Source organism: Cavia porcellus, unplaced genomic scaffold (assembly GCF_034190915.1).
Source record: "Cavia porcellus strain 051 isolate PalLab524CR breed Dunkin Hartley unplaced genomic scaffold, mCavPor4.1 scaffold_24, whole genome shotgun sequence".
Taxonomy (NCBI): Eukaryota; Metazoa; Chordata; class Mammalia; order Rodentia; family Caviidae; genus Cavia; species Cavia porcellus.
In genome coordinates this window covers 13613389-13632985 of record NW_026947507.1, presented here as the reverse complement: position 1 = coordinate 13632985, position 19597 = coordinate 13613389, and the positions used below count along the sequence as shown (strand labels likewise).

The following is a 19597-nucleotide window of genomic DNA, read 5'->3' as shown; positions in this document are numbered from 1 at the left end:
CTCAGCTCTTCCCTGAGCATGTTTCTTTCTGTTAGCACGTGTTTGGCTTCTAGATTCCCAAGAATACATGGAAGCCTTTTGTTGGTCTTCCTTGAAGAAGTATCTCTCACTTTCTAGCATTTCCTCCTAGGCATTTTGATCTCTTGCCCCAGGTATGAACAATGAATTCATGTATTTTTAAATATTTTAGGCAAATGATTCCTGGATAGTCACCTCTCCAGACAGAGAGAGTTTTGAGATAAGAAATAAAGGAAAGTCCTTTGCATGGACTTTAATCCTTCAGATTAAAACAAATAACCACAGTTACTTGGAGATAAGGTGTACTCTGCTCCTTCCAGCGTGAGGAGCATCTTGCTTCCCCAGAAAGTGGGCTGCTGGCCTATGTGGGTGATGTAAGGCCCAGAGAGGTTAAAATGCTGTAAATCTCTACCACTCAGAGTCAGGCTCCTCTTACATGTTCATCTAGTTTCTGGTCCCTTGGACTAGTTCCATAGTTCAGGTAAAGTTGATTCTGACAGATTTTTGATCACTTATTAGCTATTTCTGTGGAGGACTCTGTACACATGAACCTTAAACCCTATGTGTTAAAAGCAAACAAGTATGAATGAGGAGAAGAGAATATAAAATGGGGGATTTAACTGATCTAGCTTCAGGTACCAGGATATACTGAACTTCTAGAAAGTTACGTAGTTCAGGAATCTGTTGTGTTGAGAGACATGTTTGGTTGCCTATAGCGAAAACTTGATTAAAACTGGATGTTGGTGGTGCATGCCTGCAAACCCAGGACTTGGGAGGCTGAGGCAGGAGGATCATTGCAAAGTTTGAGACCAGCCTGGGCTACAAAGTGAATTCAAGGAATTGCATAGCAAAACTCTGTTTAAAAAAAAAAAAAGAAAGAAAACTTGATTGACACACATAAGTAGAAATTTATTTTAATTATGTAGCAAGGTTTTAGGGGATAGATAGACAAGGCCTAGAAAAGCAGTCCAGTGATCCTGGCAAGAACTATTGATCCTTATCTCTATCTTTTACTATCATTAGAATGCTTCCTCCTATGGCCTCATTTGTTGCCTCTTCATCTTGAAATGGCTTCTGTGGTTCCCTGTATCTCAGAAAATTTGTAGAAGTCATTTTCTTGGTGATTACTTTTAAATTGGAAAGGAAAACATCCCCTAGAAAACTTTTTACTTCGTTAGGCAAAATAGGTCACATGCTCATCCTCTGATCAAACACTGGCCAAGGGAAGATATTACCATGACAAACTCATGATTCTTTCTTTAGGGGTAAGGAAGGGCCTCCAAAAGATCAAAGGACCAGGGTCCTGTAAACCAGGAAGAAAGAATAGCTAGGAAGCAGGTGGTGGAAGTGGTTGCCATAGCCAGAAACCAGGAGGAATGGTGGGAAGGGTGGGGGGTGGCTGCTCGGAAGGGTGGAGGCTATTGTATCCTGACTATATCAGAATTGGAGCAAGCTGCCATCTTTACTGAGGAAGTGGAGGATTAGAAATGGGGATCAAAAATACAAAATGTCCAAACAGTCATGTAATAGGGGTAAAACCAGAAGTGTCGACTCAGAGCCAAAGTAAGCTAAACCTGAGCCTGGAGCAGGAGCGCAGAGCTTGTGTCAGGGCCCAGATGGAACAAATACAATTTTGCTGAGTGCCTGGTTTCTGGCTCTGGTTTTGGCCTGGTGGGAGTTTAGGTTATATTTGAAGCGAGCAAGCAGTTTCTGGCAGGCATGGTGATCTCTAGGTTTTTGGATGATGAGTTAAGTAACTCTGGATATGAGTGCAGTGCTGCAGAGGACCAGCAGATTCCAAAGCACTGAGCTAGAGATGGGAGAGGGCATCTCACAGCCACACTGGGAAGCTGGCAAGAGTCCCAGACCCAAGGGAGCCAGATTTACTGGGCAGTTCCCAAAACAGAAGCTTGGGAACATGACTTAGAGGTGAAGCCCTGTTATTTGAAGGATAGAGGCAGGTTGGCATTAGGGACTGGAAACTCTTTGATTAAAATTGGGACTTCAAGGAAGGATTAACAGCCAGTGCTACACAAGGCAAGAGCCCTGGCCCAGAGTAAAGACCTCCTGCTATGAGTTGGGATTGGTCCTGAGAATTGAAGATTAAGCTGGGCCAACCCCAGGTGGGTCAGGTGGGCTCTTTTGAGGGAGTGTTGAAAAATAATGTAACTTCACAAAGGAGAGACACAAGAAGGATTTTGACAATAGCATTTATAGGACTTCCCACACAAGACAAAATTGAATTTTGGGGTAGCTGGACTTATCAAAAATATGGATATGGAAACAGCAATAATTTCTGAATCTAGAAAGCTTTGTGTTTGAGTAGTACTTAAGACATCTAGGTTCAGATATTAGACATTGATTAGGTAAGATTGAGACTTGGAAGAAAGTACAGCTAGAAACAAAGGCTGGAGCTGTCCACATGAGGAGAAGGACAGGGTGAAATGCCATGGCCAGAGGCCAGTGCACTGGTTCAGTGTATATGCCAAAGAGGGGATGGCTGAGCTTGTTTCTAATTCATTTTATTTGCCCATGAATTATTTTTCCAGATCCCTCTGACAGCTGATTGATTTTTCTTTCTTGATGTTTTTCAGATATGCTCTATTTCCCTCAAATATTTGCATATTCTTGTGCCTGAAAGGCTCGTTTAGATTTTAAGGACAAAAAAAGTAATAAAAAAATGAAGAATACCATTTCCACCATCTCCAAAACAACAATTGTGCTGCTTCTTATTATTATTTTGTGGTGGGGAGGGGAGTGGAATCCTGGGGCTCACATGTATTAGATTCACTCTACCACTGAGCTATCACCCCTCAATGGTCCATTCCCCAATATCCCTTAAGTGAGGTTTCTTTAACAGAGAGTTAAAAGAGGAATGTGTTGCTATCTTCTCTTTCATCTTTTAATCATGCAACAGATAGGATGCAGCAGTATCTTGTTCACATCAAAATTATTCTGAGTTGTATAATCCCATGACCCCCTGTACCTAGGAGGAAGTATTTCTGTAGGCTGTGGTAGATTCTTTTTCTCTGTATTAAACTGGATAGGGAATGGTTAAGACTTCTATTAGTAAAGGAGAGGAAACTAATGCCTCTAAAATAAAGTGAATGGATTCATAAATTGGTGTAATATCTGTTAAGTTCTTGACAGTCAAAATGGCTAGATTACTATTTGTACCCATGACTTGAGATTATAGATATCAGTTCTTTTTTCAAGCACACATAGGAAATGTGAAGAACTTTCTAGGGCTTAGGTCAAAGCTAAAAGCAAAGTAAATAAGTACTTTGTTGATGACACTAGAACCCTGTAAGAGGGAAAGGCAATATTAGGAAAATTTCTCAGTGGTACTTTTCTGGACAAAATTTGACTTACGGCCACCTTGGTTTTAGACCTCATAGTGGCCTACGATTCACATGATTTGAGGTGAAATAAAGTTAACAGTTAAGGTATTTCCTCCTGCTCTGGCATCTCAATTGAAAGACTGTTTTCTTATATAAAATGCCAGATGCTTCAAGTTCCAGGAAATGCCAGTGTATGATTGTCTTCTTGGTTAGGACTTTCTGGTTGCTGTTTAGGCCAAAGTGACGGTGCTTGGAGACGGTGCTGAGTGGATTCGGGGCTCTGCCCCACAAGTCCTTAATGACTTCAGTGTGGGTTTTTAATCTCCTGCCCAAGTGTTATCATACTTGTCCAGGCAAGCCATTCACCAGTACGGGAGAGTGTGGGAAAATTACACTGCCTACGCAGCTAGGGAAGGAAAAAAGTGTCTCAAGGTAGAAATGAATTGCATTAGGATTTATTTTAATGAAGTCTGGAAAAGTACAATTTTGAAGCTCTGGACTGCTTAAGGAGAGCCCACACCTTTCCTTGGAGGGAGGAAGAAAAAGAGGATTGAGAAGGGTGCGGGGCACAGCTATGTTAAATGTTTGAGTTAGCTATCAGGAAACCTGAAATGCTGAATGTAATAAAATGTTGACAGCACTTTCACTCAACATGCGGTAACTCTGGAGTACAACGGCATCTTTGGCACCAAAGGAAATCAAGAGAATAAAAGCAGCAGTCGCCAAGATTTAAAGTAAGCCACAGATTATTACCATCTGTACATTTTACAGACGCCTTGCAAAAACAAGAAATCTAGCAACCAGACTGGAGAGTAAGTATATTGAACTCTGGGGTGTGTTGTTAGAGGTAAGAAACTCAGAAATTGGTCTGAATTTTAAAATATAAGACTTCATAAAACCTGACACTTTATTTTCTTGTAGTGATGGTGGTACTAATAGTTCATTTGTCTAAAATCAGGAACCCCAGGAAATGTTACTTGCGTGCCTCATGTGGGAAATATCATCGTTATAAACTTTTATTGTACCAGGTCTTCCTACTTTCACAATTCATCTGTACTTGTAGAATTATTTGTAAATAGCTCTCCAATTTCAGATTGTTCTTTCTAGAAACTTGTGGAAAGATCATCATGAAGCACACTGAAGTGTTTTGAATAATGCTTTAGTGTACCTCTGTCAAACGCTGCTTAGCTTAGACTTCTTATCCAAGAGATGATTTTCTTGGATGAGCCCATATTAAATATCATTAGATGAGTGTTTTGATCCATGTTTTGGTTATTTTAATATTATAACTTGGTCCAGTGAATTCCCTATGGCTTGATCTCACATACAGAGAATAAACAGAAACTGAAATTTCTGATTGTACGGACATATTTTAATCTGGCGTTGTTCAGAGGTACTAAATCTGAGTTTATAAACTGGACTTTAAAAACTATAAAGGTCTAGCTGAGGGTTAAGAAAATCAGATTATTACATGTATATGGGACAACTGAAAAATACAGTGAATTTTTGAATTTTAAAAATTTATTTCAGCAAGAGGCACATTGCTCTGAGCCCCCCCCAATATACTTCTCCCTCACTTTGAGCATATCTATCCCTTCATTCTTGCCACTTTCTGAAGCAGTTCTGGAAGTCCACCTTTGTGAATTTCTTTATGACGTTTGATTAAAAATTATGGTGAATGCCATTATGAAGTGCTGGGCAATGAAAAGGCAGACTTGTAAAAACATGGTATGTCCTCAGCCACCTTAATCTCTGGGTCTGGCACCATGCAACTTCTGGCACTTTCCCAAAGCCAAAATAACTATGAAGGATGAATATTTTGAATCAATTTAGGATATTAAGACAGCACAATGAAGAACCGTCATAAAAAAGGACTATCGGATTGTTTTACAAAGTGACAAGAATGATGGGATGAGGATGTTCAATTCTAGGAAGAGCATTTTGAGGGGAATTATTGACAAGGTGTCTTTTACTATTTTTTAAAAATTGAAACACAATATTATCTTTAGTTGCATTGTCGTGGATGCCTTAATGTTCTGAATTGACTTAATACGTTTACCTTGTGTGATCATTCTGACTTTACTAAGAGCCAGAAGTTGCATGGTACCAGAGCGGATGAAAACACACTATTTTGCTTTTACAAGCCTGCCTTTCCATTGGACTGCACTTGATGCAACATTTATCATATTTTTTACAATTATACCTTGTAAAGATACTCATGAAAAAGGGCTGCCACAACTGCTTCAGAAAGTAGTAAGAATGATAGGATAAGTTTGCTCAAAGTGAGTGGAGTAAGCACAGTGTGGCTTTTACTGTAATCATTTCTGAAAAAAATTAAACATTCACTGTATATTTTGATCACATCATAAGTAATAAATAAGAAGCCTACCTGGGGATTTAGCTCAGCGGCTTAAGCTCTTGCTTGGTAAGCCTAAAGTCTCAAGTTTGAACCAAAAAACAAAAGCAAAACAAAAACAAAAACAAAAACCTTTGCATAAATAAAGTAGACCCATTTATCTAAAATTTTAGCATAGAAGTAGTTGAGTCCTATGTAAATAGGACCATTATGTAAATTATTTGACATCTCAGTGAAACATAGAAAGTTTCTTATAAATGAGCTTGAAAAAGAACCCTGAAAATAAAATTTAACGGAATCATTTTAACTGGAAAATAGCAATTAATGGCAGATTGCAGAAGTCGGCCAATTAATTGTCATTTAGTACTTTTCTATCCAACACATATGGAAGATTGTTTATAAACAGGGGATGTTTTTATTTTAGTTTGTGTCTCAATGTAGTATAATACTTGGCAAATCTTGGCTAGTCTGACAACATGAAAATCTGAGATTTTTGGTATTTAGACTACTTTTCTGGAAATGGAATGTTCCATGAGTAGATTTGGTTTTTTCTTAAAAACCCAGAAATGTTAATGATTAAACAAGAAACTCTTTACCCCAATATTTTCTTTGGTAACCTAAAATTCACAAAATGATCCAAGATAGAGGCTTTGGCAAATTAAAATGAGTGAGGATAGCAATGCCAGAATTCATTCCCATACATGTGGAACACAAGTTTAGTAAGTATGTTGAATCCCACACATTAGCTTAAATTTTTAATTCTGAAAATAACAATTCCCAACTGTTTAACTGGCAATTACGTCATGTGTTTGAGCCTCTTCTATGGCTGACTATACGGCATTAGCTCAGCCCACTGTGTTTCTTTAACACAGATGCAGGCTCGCTTAGCTCATCAGCCAGTCTTGGGAGAATCGTGAAGAGAAATGTGCAAGGGATTTGGAGACCCGCTGGACACTTGGGTCCTATTGGATAAATTATTGCCTCAGTATACTAAATGGACCCCTGTGTCCTAAAAATGTTCATATAATTTCCACATACTCACTTTTTCTTGCTGACAAGTGTAACCTATAACAATAGTAGCTTGAAAATCCTAACTATTAACTAATGGTTAGTAGCATCCATCTTGAAAATATCTCAGTGTGGGAAAGTCCTGCAAAGTTTATGATACATAAACTTACACTTTAAAACTTGTGTATGTAAGCAAAAAGCGCAAGAAAAAAGTGCTAAGTAGGCATGGTTGATTTGCCCTTTGCAGAAATACATGTGAGCAAGCAAGCTTTTATCCAGTGGAATATAGGTTGGGATTGTGTGTTGAAGGTGCTCATGAATGGTCTGGAGGTGTGCAAATGGGGTAAAAGTGCTGGGCCTTCACCTCTGTCCCGCCTTGTTTTTGAAGTGACATTTGATGTTGCAGCTGCTTAGTGTGCATTTCGATAGGAGTCTTCAGCCTATCATGCTGATCTTGAGAATGCTGTGGTCTCACTGCTACAGTTTGGGTTGGGAGCAGGGCAGTTTAGTTCAAGTCAGCAGGTGTCTTGACCAATTTCTTCTGAGTCTACTTCTAGTCTGAGAGCTTCATTCTTGGCGTTAGTGGGGACTTTCTGACAGACTTCAGGTTTCCAGTCTTAGGTCAGGAAGACACCTCTCAGATGTGTTCTAAGAGTGCAGATGGGATACCCCACTGGCCTGTCACAGGGTGTCAAACTCTATCCAAACTGAAAAGCAGCCCAGGGATCTGCCTATAAATTCCTAAACATAGTCACTGATCTGTAAACTCAACATCCTGGGAGGCTGGGGCAAGCGGATCACAGGTTCAAGTCCACTTGGCACAACTTACACCCTGACTCGAAAAAATAAAAGCTGAGGATATGGGTCAATAAAAACGTCTTAGGTTCAATCCCCCGTGACACTCACACACACAGAGACACATACAGAAAAATCACTGCTCTCAATCACTTGTCCCTGGTTGGCTGCACTAATAATAGGATGATCTGTGTGAACATTTAGTTGTGGTTACCTTGTATGGATCTCAGGGATGATAACTCCCTTCCTTAAGAATTACGGGCTGTTTGGTATTACAGGAAAAAAGGCAGGACAATATCAAGGTATTTCTTTAAAAAGTCCCCCCACCCTGGTGTCTGTTCAAAGTTATTGCATGCATAGTAATGCCTGTGATTTTATTCTCTTTGGCACTCATTCTATGGGACTTAAACAGTCAACTATCAGATCTAGTCTAGAATTTACTGTGGGAAGTGCCGAAGATTTGGTCTGTCCTGTCCTGGATAAGGGGAGAGGACACATGAGCAGCAAGGAATGACGTGTATAATTAAGGCTGGATTGTGTGGTTAGGCTGGCACTGCCCCAGGGTTAGAGCACAGGGAGATCAAACGGGCCTCCCCCGCCTCCTCAGGCTGGTGCTGCTGCTGTGTGAGTGGTTAAGCTGTGCAATCCAACTGCTGCTGCCACCTCCAGTCTCCTCTGACTAATGTGCACATCTCAGAATTTCAGTTTCTGTCCTGATACAGTTTGGTTCTTAAGTGTCCTCAAAGGCCCAAGTGGTAAAGGTTGGGCTGCAGCCTCTGTTGTTGGGAAGAGGTGGACTTGGCAAGAGGAAGTTAGGTCATTAGAAGTGTGCTCTTGAAGGAGCTTGTGGGATCCTGGCTGCGCTCTCTGTCTCTCTGTCTCTGTGTCTGTCTGTCTGTCTCTCCTCTCCTCTCTGCTTCTCAGCTGCCATGAGGTTAGCAGCTTTGCCTGTTACACACTCACTCCCTGCCAAGATGAGGCTGAGACCTCACCTGGAGCCTAAAGAGCAAGGCCTGCTGGGCAGCCTGCTGAGCAGAAGCCACACTGTCCTGTGGTAGAGGTGGCAGGCCCTGGATATCTCATTCCACCCAGTAGGATCAGGCAGATTAAGTGATGTGAACATAAGGCTGGCATGGGCCTCGCTCCCCAGGAACTCAGAATTGAAACCACGGTACATTTCTGTATTTTTATGATTTTGACATTACAAGCCAAACCTGAAACTCAATCTCACTGAGGCAGTCCAGAATATAATCATATTTTATTGAACTCACTGGATTTTTTTCTAGTGTACCAAAGACTGTGAAACCTTTTTGGTATCTAGGACTTTGTTTTCCTGGTCACAATTACTCCATTAGGATTAGCTCATGTCAGTTATGTTGATGGATCTAAAGTCACAGTACTGTGTGTGCATTTACGTAGTTTTCAATGTATTCAAGCTAGTAAGAAAATATATCTTTCTAGGGAAGGCTTTTTGCTGCTTAAAGATAATATATAATTCTGCAGTTAAATATCTGTGTTCCTTTAACATCACATTCCTTTTTACTGATGTCTGTACCTATTTTAGGTAGAGTTCACTGTGCATTTTTAAATCAAAGAAAATGACTTGCTCCAGTTTTTGAATAAAGAGACAAGGAATTATTCAAGCTTCACAAATAGAATCATAGTGTTTAGAACTGTGAGGGACTTTCCATTTAGTCCAGCCTCCTCATTATACAGGAAAGGGAACCAGGGCCCTCAAAGGTGAAGCAATTTGCCTACAATGACACAGCTAATTAGTGGCCCAGCCAAAACCCAAATCCAGGACTTTGGGCTTTCAGTCCTGTGACCTTTCCACTGTTCCATGCTGCCTGCTGGTTTGAAAGAAAGCAAAGGAGAAAAAAGGGAGAGGATGGGGGAGGACTGGAGAAAAACAGAAGAATAAAGAAAAACAAAGGGAAAAATTGAAAAATTGAGCTGACATGTTGGTTTAATTCTTTCACCTTTATAGAGTTGAAAAATCCTGATGTCCTGTAAAGGAAACATTTGAAAATATTTCAGAATTTGTAAAGGAAAAAAAAAAAGGACCAGGAATATTTGTGATATGCTAATTAGAAAGTATCTCATTATGCGAGACACAGGAAACTTGGCAGAGAGAGACACTATTCAGAGTAACTTAAGGAAACTTCAAAGGTAAGACAAAAAGAGTGCACTTTTTATTTATTTGATAATGTGTGGCTGCCATCAGATTTCTGATAGGGTCTGACACCTTTTATAATAAACTCCACAGAAACTGGGAGAATCTGTCAGACATATGGAAGGAAAAGCAAACAATTTGGTTTCCATCCCAGGCTCCTTAGTGGGGCCTTCCCTTGTGGTATTCGCCTGCCAGATTTCTCCTGTGGAAACTTGTCAGTGCCACCATTAGCCGTTTGCAGAGGGATCCTATTTTGGCAGCCACCCTAATCACTCCAAGGTGACCCTCTATTTGGAGAAACAAATCCTTTTCAGTTGCTGTTACAGTAAACTAATCCAACAATGCAAGCAGTTATTTGAGAAAAAAAAAAATCAAAGCATATTTTCCTGCCTGGTACTGCTTTCTACTCCAGATTTCTCCTCACTAGAAATACTATTTCCAAAGATTTCTAATAACAGGGTGAAAAAAACGAGCACCCAGTCAGATTTCAAATTCAGGAGCAGAGAGAACCCCCCAGACGGAATCTTTCACTGCTGAGGAGTCCAAAGAGCCCCTTCTAGATGAGAAGGATTGGCTGCTGGCACTCTGGTGACCCTTGGTGGTGCTCTTCCTGCCCACTGTGTTTGTGCCAGACCAGATCATTGTGATATGTTTGACCAGAGATGACATTCATCCCCCTGTGGTGTTCACAGGTAGCCAGAAATATGCAGGATGTGGAGCACATCCAGCTACTCATAGCCTGTAACGGGCTCTAGTAGAGAAGGGTATGGGGAAAGTTAAGAAGTCTTCAAAGTACCAGTCTAGACTGCAAAAGTGACTTTCAAACAGGTTATAGTGGAACGCATGGATTTAGAAGTTAGAACCAACTTTTTTGGGATCCCAGTTTTGCTTACTGATAGAATTTTTGGCGTGGCTAAAAAGATAAGAAGTATGAAATAAAAGTGGCCTTTATTTTAAGAATGTGAAGAGAGACTCCATGACCTCCGGGGTCTGGCATTCTCTCCACCCAACACGTGGTGTGGGGGCATATATGTAGCTTAGGGGCATTGATGCACAGGTAGCCCATTGGAATTCATTTCTCGCCACAGGTAAATTGCTTAGGGGCGGGGAAGATGACCTCAAGATAGAGCTCTCTTGGATCCGCCTTCCAGGCTCCCACTGGCCATAGTGTCCCATGTGAGGCAAAATCCTTTCACTTACTCGCAGTGTAACCACAAACTAGGTGCTTACTTTTTGTACTTCCATTTTTTAACTTGGAGATAGATCATAGTGACTCTGGGAAGGGTACTTTAAGGATGTGACATGATAACATACATAAACTGCCTAACAAAGAGTAGGACTGCCTAGATAGAGTAGGTTCTCAGAAATCGTAACAGTTATTCTTTTATATGTGGTTATATAAACACTAATTTGCCAGCAACCATTTTAGATTAAAATCTCAAGATGCAAAAGAGACGCCCCCCAATTAATTTACAGCTATAGACAGGTATGGTGGCAGAGGCTTGTAATCCTAGCACTTGGAAGGCTGAAACAAGATGATTGCCAGCCTGAGCTACATAGCAAGACCCTGTCTTGAAGATACAAAAAGACCAAGCCAACAAAAATTTAGAGTAGTACAGGTGGTCAGAGTGTGCATATCTATGTAAGCACTATTGTCCTGGCAGAAACTGGAGCACTAGCATGACCCCAACAGCCTCTCACTCCTCCCTATCCATAGGGGTTTCTTCCTTTCTTGTCAAAGTCAGCTACTGTGTCAAACTCCTTACATCCCAAAGGCACTCTTTAGTAAGGACTCCCTAGACTCCAGGCACAACATGCAAGGCAGTTGGGTTTTTGTTCCCATGGAGCTTACATTCTAGAGAGCTAGACCACAAAGTTACATGTGAATAAGTTAATAAGATGACTTCATGTAAGGCTAAGTGTTAGGAAGAAAACAAAACAGGCTGGTGGGCTGGAGAGGAGCCTTCCAGAAGGCTAACTAGCAAAGACCCTTCTGAAGAAGAGGCAAAACCAGGCAAGAAGTAGCCCATGCTCAGGGAGCCATGAGAAGCCCAGAGAGGGATGAACCCATGCACAGGGGCTGTGTGTGAAGAGTAAGATCAGAGCAGCTTGAGAATATGGTCCCTTTTGATGGCTGGGTAGCATCTGGGCAAAAACTGAGTTTTTAAATAACCTGCTGTCAGTGTCATGAGAAAAAGTAGTGAAGATGTTCCAGAGACACAGAAGTTGCTTCTACTCCACTTAAGAGCACCAGACGATGTTTTCCTTTTGCATTCAAGCTCTCAGTTGATTCCCGTGGCCATGTGCTAAGGTTTCTGACAAAGATCTGGGCATTTCCTGTTAGAGGAGTAGCAGTGCAAATTGTGAGGGCTTTTAGCTTGTAGCAGAGCTCTTTCTACCATTCCCAGAGCCCTCCCACCCTTGCAGCAAGGATTTGGCTAGTAATCCAGTGGTGCAGAGTCTCCCTGCTTAAACCATTTTGCTCCCTAGGGGACAAGTAGTCTGTGTCTTCCAAGAGGTCACTTGTAGAATGTCAGTGCTGTGGTTAGGAGGTGGTTTCTCCCCCAAGAATGCACACATTAGAATTCTAGTTTGATTCCCACTATGGTGATATTGGGAAGTGGCTGGAACCTTTAACAAGTGATAGCCCCGGTTGATTTCCTATTGTCTTGTTTTGAAATCCTGTGTTGCTTGTATTGTTTTGCTCTGATCTGCTCTGTTCTGTTTTGTTTTATTCTCCTTAAAATAAAAAAGTGGGGTTTGGTGCAAGGGGATTAGGTCATTGAGATGCTGACCTCAGAAGGAAATAATGCTGTTCTAGGGGAGTAGATTGGTTGTTCTTGTGAGAATGTGTTGTTAGAAAAGAGCAAGACTGGCCTTTTACTGCTTTTTGGCTTTCTATCTTGCCACATGATCGCTCCTTCTTGCAAAAACTCCCACCATCGTCTCATCCACTGTGGGATGATACAGTCAGGACACCCATGCCAGGACTGATGCCATGCTTTTGCCCTTTTAGCTTCTGAAATGGTGAGGTACAAAAACATCTTTCTTACTCAAATTACCTATGCTCAGGTATTTTTTGGTAATGTCATAAAGGGACTAAAAAAATGGGTCACGTACAGTACTCACGAAGGAAGCTGTAGCAGGTTCAGTCATGCACACGCCTCTCCCTCCCCCTGTCCACCCCCTCAAGGGCTAAGGTGAAATTCTGTAAACATTCTGAGAGGCTCCACAGGAAAGAAATGCGTTAACCTTGCCATTTTCCACACCAGATCATAGAATCCCTTTGATATGCAGCTTCCATGGATATCTCAAGGAATGCAAGATCTGGAAATGCCATTTGGAAAACACCAGCTCTGAGCGCTGCTATGCAGTGTTTACTAAATGGTCTCTTGAAAGAGTTCAAGTGTTTTCTGCGCCTGAAACTCTTCTGTGTGTGAAAGGATTAGAAATAACATTTGGAAAGTACTTCCATATGTTTAGAATGAAGAACCTGGGTGAATGGAGATTCAAAGTGCTGAAAATCATAAATCCACTCCTGTTTTGAGCACGATGTTAATTACTCTGCCCTTTGCACTCACATTTTTATTGTGCAATGACTGGCTTATACTACCGGATTGTAGGAGCCCGGTGCAAGAGCAGCGCTTACCTGGTTTAAAGGATAAATGTTTTGAACCAGGCGTGGCTTTGATTTTTGGATTATTATCTATTAGGTTATGTATTTACTTAGAAAAAGAGTCCATTTGCCGGTTCTCTGCCGCATCTCGACCCATTTCCATACAGCTTGCTCTTCTCTCCTAGGGATTTACACAACCATATCTGAACTTGGAGGACATGTTTTTGGTGGATGTTTACAGAAACCCTACTGAACCCTGGCAAAGCTTGTGCAAAAATGCCTGATTTCCTTCTAAATCAACTCTATCATTCCTCACAGAATTTCCACATCTTTTAACATCCTTATCGCTCTGCACTTCTCAGTTCCAGCTTCTGCTATATTGTCTGTGTTTGTTAACTCTGTGGTCTGTGCTTTAAAAAGTGTGAATGTCACTTTATTTCCACACTAGGTGCTGCCTGGAATTCTAACTTTTTCAAATTATGTTCACAATAGTCCTGAAATATGAAGAAACGTAAGTATATAGTTATTCTTTACTGTTGTACTCCTCAATACCTTAAAAAATATAATATGTAGTGTTACTTTCCAAAAGGGAGATAGAATAGTATTTTCCAAATTTATTTACTACTCACTGCCTACCTTACCCCGTAGCAATAGCATCAACCAAAACCAGTTACGTGGATTTTTCTAAACTACTGCCTAGTATTATGTCCCCTTATCACTTAAATTATTTGTCTCATCAAAACTGTTTTATAATCCTTCTAATCCTTCTATAATCCTTCTTGGCATTTCTCCCATTTGAGTTTCTTCTCATGATATTCAATTTCCCTTCTCTCATTCTTTGCTTACGTATCTGGAGTGTTTTTCTTTTCTCTGTACCTGTATGAAAGATCATAGTTCTTCAAATCCAAGTTCATCTAGGTAAACTTTCCTCACTACCACAACACTCAAAGAGTTGCTCTTAGAGTTATTTTCAATGCTATGTCTGCAGCTAGTGTTATGAACATCATCTGCCGCCTGGTGGTTTATATGCTGTCTCTGCTCCTTGAGGCTAAAACCTGTGTGTGTGTGTGTGTGTGTGTGTGTTTAATCCCCAGTTGAGCTTTGAGCTTTGCACATAAGAGAAGCTCCATTGATTCCAAAGGACAGTTTATATTTTGTTTTGAAGACTGATTATTTATTGTTTCTCTTCCTGGATACTGGGTTTGAAAGTGATGGGAGTGCTTGGGACTGTGGCTTACCTACTTTTTAGTTCATGAGGTGGACAGAGGCTATAAAAAAAGAACGAATATTGCTGTAGAAATTGCAACAAACAAACATCGTAAGCACTTAGAGAGTGCCAGGTGCTGGGAATGAAAAGCGCTCTTATTTTCCTAAATGAACTTACAGTCTGTTTTGGGAGATAAATATTACAATGCAGTTTAATAAAAGGCCATCCTGGTAGTATCAAAGGCATTACAGGAATACAGAAATGAGGCTGGTTAATTTAATGTGCAAGGGCTGAAGGAAGACAGAGGAATCTAAGGAAGACAAAGAGTCACCAAAGAGGAGATAATGGTGTAGGAACAAAGAATAAGATGGAATTAAGAGTTTGGGGTGGGAAGCAGAAGTAAAAAAGATCATAAACAGAGGAAAGAAATATAGAAAGAAATGGAAGACAAGAAGGTGAGAGAGCCTTGGAGTATAGGTTGCATGTGGAGACTAGCATAGGAGTTTTTTTGATGGTCATGTTATGGAAGATCTTTTACCATAGGGGCATAAAGAGGCTGTTAAAACAAAATTGAAGCCAGTAAATGATGTGACAAAAATTTCTGCTTTAAGGAAGATGGAAGAGGGAGTTGGTACAGATGAGTGAGATGATTTTCACAGATCCATTGGGCTTATTATCAGCAGACCTGGATATGAGGAGTAGGGGAAACTCACAGCCTTGTTGAAGGATACAAAGATGCATATACAGGCAACCATGGTCTTTCCAAGTGATTTTAATTCTTTTTGGTGAAACAGACAATATAGGCGTCTTCAGGTCTTGTCCTACTTCAAGTGGCCCCAGCTCTAGATGCTGTGCGTCAAAAGTACTCAGCTTATTTCAAGAAAAGAGGTTAACACTGAACCTCTTTGCCTAGAGACCTAACTGCTGATTTTCCGAGTGGCCTTTTTCTCCAGTTGGAGCCTTGAGGTATCCTATTAAAAAGGGTGAAAGAGAATGTTTTCTATGGAGAGCCTGTCGCGACACCCCAAAGATGATTCTGTTTCTCTGGTGTCATAGGGAAGGGGCGTACCTCAATTTCAGAGCTTCAGGGCATCTGACTTAAGAGCCGTCCGTTTTAATCAGGCATTTTGCCTGGTTTATGAAGAGGGAGGTGGAAAGGCAGTGAGCACAGACTATACTGTATTCTCCTAAATAAACCACAACATTGTGCAAGTGCCAGAGGTTCAGGTGCTGATGTGTTTGCATTTCTTGATGTCTTCATTGCTTTTCCTCTAACTGCTCTTCAGCTTAGTTTCAAAGCTCCTTGTTTGTATTTCTAAAACTTCAACAATTTGTAGTTTTTCAACTTCTAGAGGTTTTTTGTTTAACATAAAATCTACTGTGTCTTTTTTATATCATTTCTGTATTTTAGGCAGATACTGTCTCCTTAATCTGATAAAAGTAGTTAATAGTTTATAATATTTTCTCTATTTCTGGAATTGCTTTACATACTAGACTTATGAAGATTCATGCAATTGTGTTCATAAACTACTGAAGTAAGTCTTCTAAATATTATCACCATAGTATAGATTAGTAAATTGTAGGAAAGTACAGTTTGAGCATCCCTAATCTAAAATGCTTTGGACAAGAAATGCTTCAGATTTTGTATTATTATTATTATTATTATTATTATTTTGATACTGGGGATCGAAAAATGACCTCGCGCTTGCAAGGCAGGCACTTGTGCCACTGCGCTAAATCCCCAGCCCCGATTTTGTATTATTTACATATTCAAATGAGATATCTTCGGGATGGGATCCAAGTCTGAACGTGAAATTCATTTATGTTTCATGTGCACCATATTCACATAGCCTGAAGGTGATTTTGTACAGTATTTTTGGTGCACCTATGTTTTGTCACATGAAATCAGATGTGAAATTTTCCACTGCAGCACTGTATCAACACTCAGAAAGTTTGACAGCAGGCATTCCTAACTATTTTTGGTTCAAACTGCTCCCCAATTCATGAATCCCAAATAAAATGAATTAAGATCCTGAAAAACTATATTTGGTGTGGTTTTCTTTTAACAGAATGTATACTCTCTTGCCACTAGATACCACTAAATTCACTTCTTGATATATTGTTTTCTGGAAATTTAACTTGTTGCATATTAGATCCAGCATAACAATCACTTATAGCAGGAACAAAGGCTTAAAAGGAGTGTGCATTTTCTTCAGCTGTTAGTTCTGCTTATGAATCAGATTTATCCTAAGCCCAACACCTTGACCCCAGCTCAGGGTTAAGCAGTGACCATTGTGTTTCATGGCAATATTGTTAGAATAGATCTAACTTTTGAATCAGGTTACTACTCTGATTGTGTCTTAAATATTTGATCTACAGTATTTCTCTTTGGTCTCTCATTGCTGATTGTACCATGCTACTAAACAAAAAGGACATGAGAATATAATACACATATAACTTTCATAGAAAAAGGATGTGCTTTGTTGTATGGAACTTTGGGACTTTCTTTAAAACTTTCTTATTACTTGCACTAAATTTTACTTGAGCTTTTCTTTAATATTCTTGTAAAAGTTTAGGAATACAGTAAAATTTAGGCTTGTGTAAACCTTGAATCACCAAAGTTTTCTAGTTGTCAGTAACAAAAATCTTTGAAGTTTGTTTTCTTCTGACATGTGTAGTAGGCCTGCCAGTTTATTGTGGTGAAAACTGACAGCAGTGAAATTTAACGAACTTTACTTGAGCAAGAAACAAGTTTATGAATCATTCCAGAATGGTCTGGCATCATTCCAGGCCAAGGATGGTTCAGAAAGCTTCACCTCAGGACATATACAGGTTATACTTACAGCCAGAGAAAAGCAAGTGACTTGCAGAAACAACTTTGTTAGCAACAGTCAACATTTGCCTTATATGGACAGGATCCAATCAGCTGGAAGCTTGTAATTGGGTGCTTGACAGCTATTATTGGCTGAGACTCAGTTGCTTGGTTGCAAGGGTATACATTTAGATTAAGTTACTATTTGTCTACACACCAAACCAGGTTATACTTTGGGTCAAACCTAACTACCCAAATACAGAGGCAGGTTTGGCCCAAATTTAGTTCTTTTAAAAACTTTTTTTTCCTATTGTTGATTTTTATGGACTCAAATTCTGCACTTATGGTAATCAAGATGGCTAGAAGTTGGAGAAAATTCACCCTTCCTATTTGATACTCTGGTGCAAATGAGAGGAAAGAAAAATAGCTATCATTTTATTTATAGCCACCCCCCACATTTACTGGGCTGTAATTTTTGTATGTCCAGGAATTGATGATCCCTTTGATTATGTGATTCAGCTCTAGAACTGCCTGCAACAACTTGATAGATACTAGAGTAGATCAAAGTGGGTACTTATGTGTTCACCATCTGTATAATTTATACGCATATGCCTTGAGTATTTAGAAAATTTTTCTCTAAGCTGGGCATGGTGGTGGATGCCTATAATCCCAGCACTTGGAGGCTGAGACAGAGGATCTTTGTGAGTTTGAGACCAGCCTGGGCTACAAAATGAGTTCAAGACCAACCTGAACTGCATAGTGAGATCCTGTCTCGAGTATATATATATAAAAAAAGAAAAAAGAAAAAGTTTTGCTTTGAATCTGTATTTTGTTGGCTGACAGCACTTTAAGAAATTTCACTAAAATTTGGATTGGATTTGAAGTACTTATACTGTCTTTAAGATTTCAAAAATATGATATGGTGAAAGAAGGTGAAAGAGTGGAACTTGTTAAGCCTGCAGCCGAGGGAAAAAAGGCTGAGATGGTGAAACGGTAGATCTGTTACTTTCTAGGCAGGGCTGGAAAGAGACCACTCATGCATCAGATGAGTTTTCTTTGAATGCCAAATTTCATTTTCTTTTTGATCACTTCATCTTTAGAAACATGAAAATGTCGTAGTTTCTCAGAGCAGTGGCTCACCCAACCAGGATCTAGCTTCATGATAGGATGTGGGACCAGAGACCAGTGGTTATCTGTCCTTTGGCATCATGGAAAAATATTCTCTTCAGTAATGCAGCATCTAGTTCCCATGCCAGCTCTTCTTCTAGGGGACACAACTCATCACCTACGCTAAGTGTTACAGAAGAACACCTCACGGATGCAGAGAAAAGAAGAACTGATTCAAGACAGGATCAGAACTCCTCCAGCTTTTTATTCATCTACTGTGAAATTACATGAGAGAGAAGTAAATTAGTCTACTATCTTGACTGATGGCCTTCACACACTGTGTGTAGTCTAGACCTAGGATTTGAACACTTGCTCAACAAGCCTGTTTCTGCTCCAGATGCTGAAGCTTCTTGATGGCATCTAGGGGCAATGCTAGGAAAACAGGCATCAGATGAAGAAATCAGAGTAATGATATGACTAATAAGGTTTAGTGACATTTTTCTAGAAAACACTAGAATCCCAGATACAGTGGATAATCATTTCTGTATTTGGGAGTTGAACAATGGATGTCATAATGATTTTGCTTAAGTCATCTGAGCATGAAGGAAGGTGGCAGAACATACTCAAAGGTGAGTACTGTAATGTAGGTGAAAGTTGCTCACGTGAACTTGAAAAGCTTGGGGAAAGGAGGAACTGCTGGTTAAGCTAGAGGAGGCGTGGTGTGGAGCTCTATGATTTTTGACTGCTGATGAAGAATCAGAGGCCCAATTTTTCTCCTCAATGCAGCCACACCAGTGTCTTCTCGAGTTGAAGACTTACGGGGTACAGCAAACTGGCTCCTGCTGCTTGTGACCAAACTCCAAATAAATGGAAATAAAATTCCTGATTTCGGTGAATTCTCTCATTTATAAAAAGTATATCTTTTTTGTTAAGAGTAAGCTTTTTTATTAAAAAAGAGAAAGAATAAGCCTCTTTTTTTATCTTCCTTGCTGTTGTCCATGAAAATATGTCCTTAATATAATACAGCAAGTATACTCTTAAATCTTTTTTTTGGCTTATTTGTAGTTTTGAGGATTTCCCTAGGTTCATTTGGCTTTGGTATTAATCCTCATGCCAAGACATGAACATAGCTCTGGGAGATTTGGATTATTATCTGTAACTTTA

The 19597-nt window shown here is 40.0% G+C and overlaps 1 protein-coding gene across 7 annotated transcripts in view; it reads left to right on the top strand.

Annotated features, from left to right (window-relative positions):
- The window catches only part of Stox2 (storkhead box 2), a 215355-nt gene that overhangs the window by 50794 nt on the left and 144964 nt on the right, over positions 1–19597 (top strand). For 3 of the 7 annotated variants that reach the window (XM_063234683.1, XM_063234682.1, XM_063234688.1), the window contains exon 1: positions 1–19597. This exon is cut by the window's left edge and continues 48512 nt beyond it; it is cut by the window's right edge. The exons of the other annotated variants lie outside the window; for them this stretch is intronic. The gene's annotated coding sequence lies outside the window, so the exon portion shown is untranslated. 7 annotated transcript variants of the gene reach the window in all.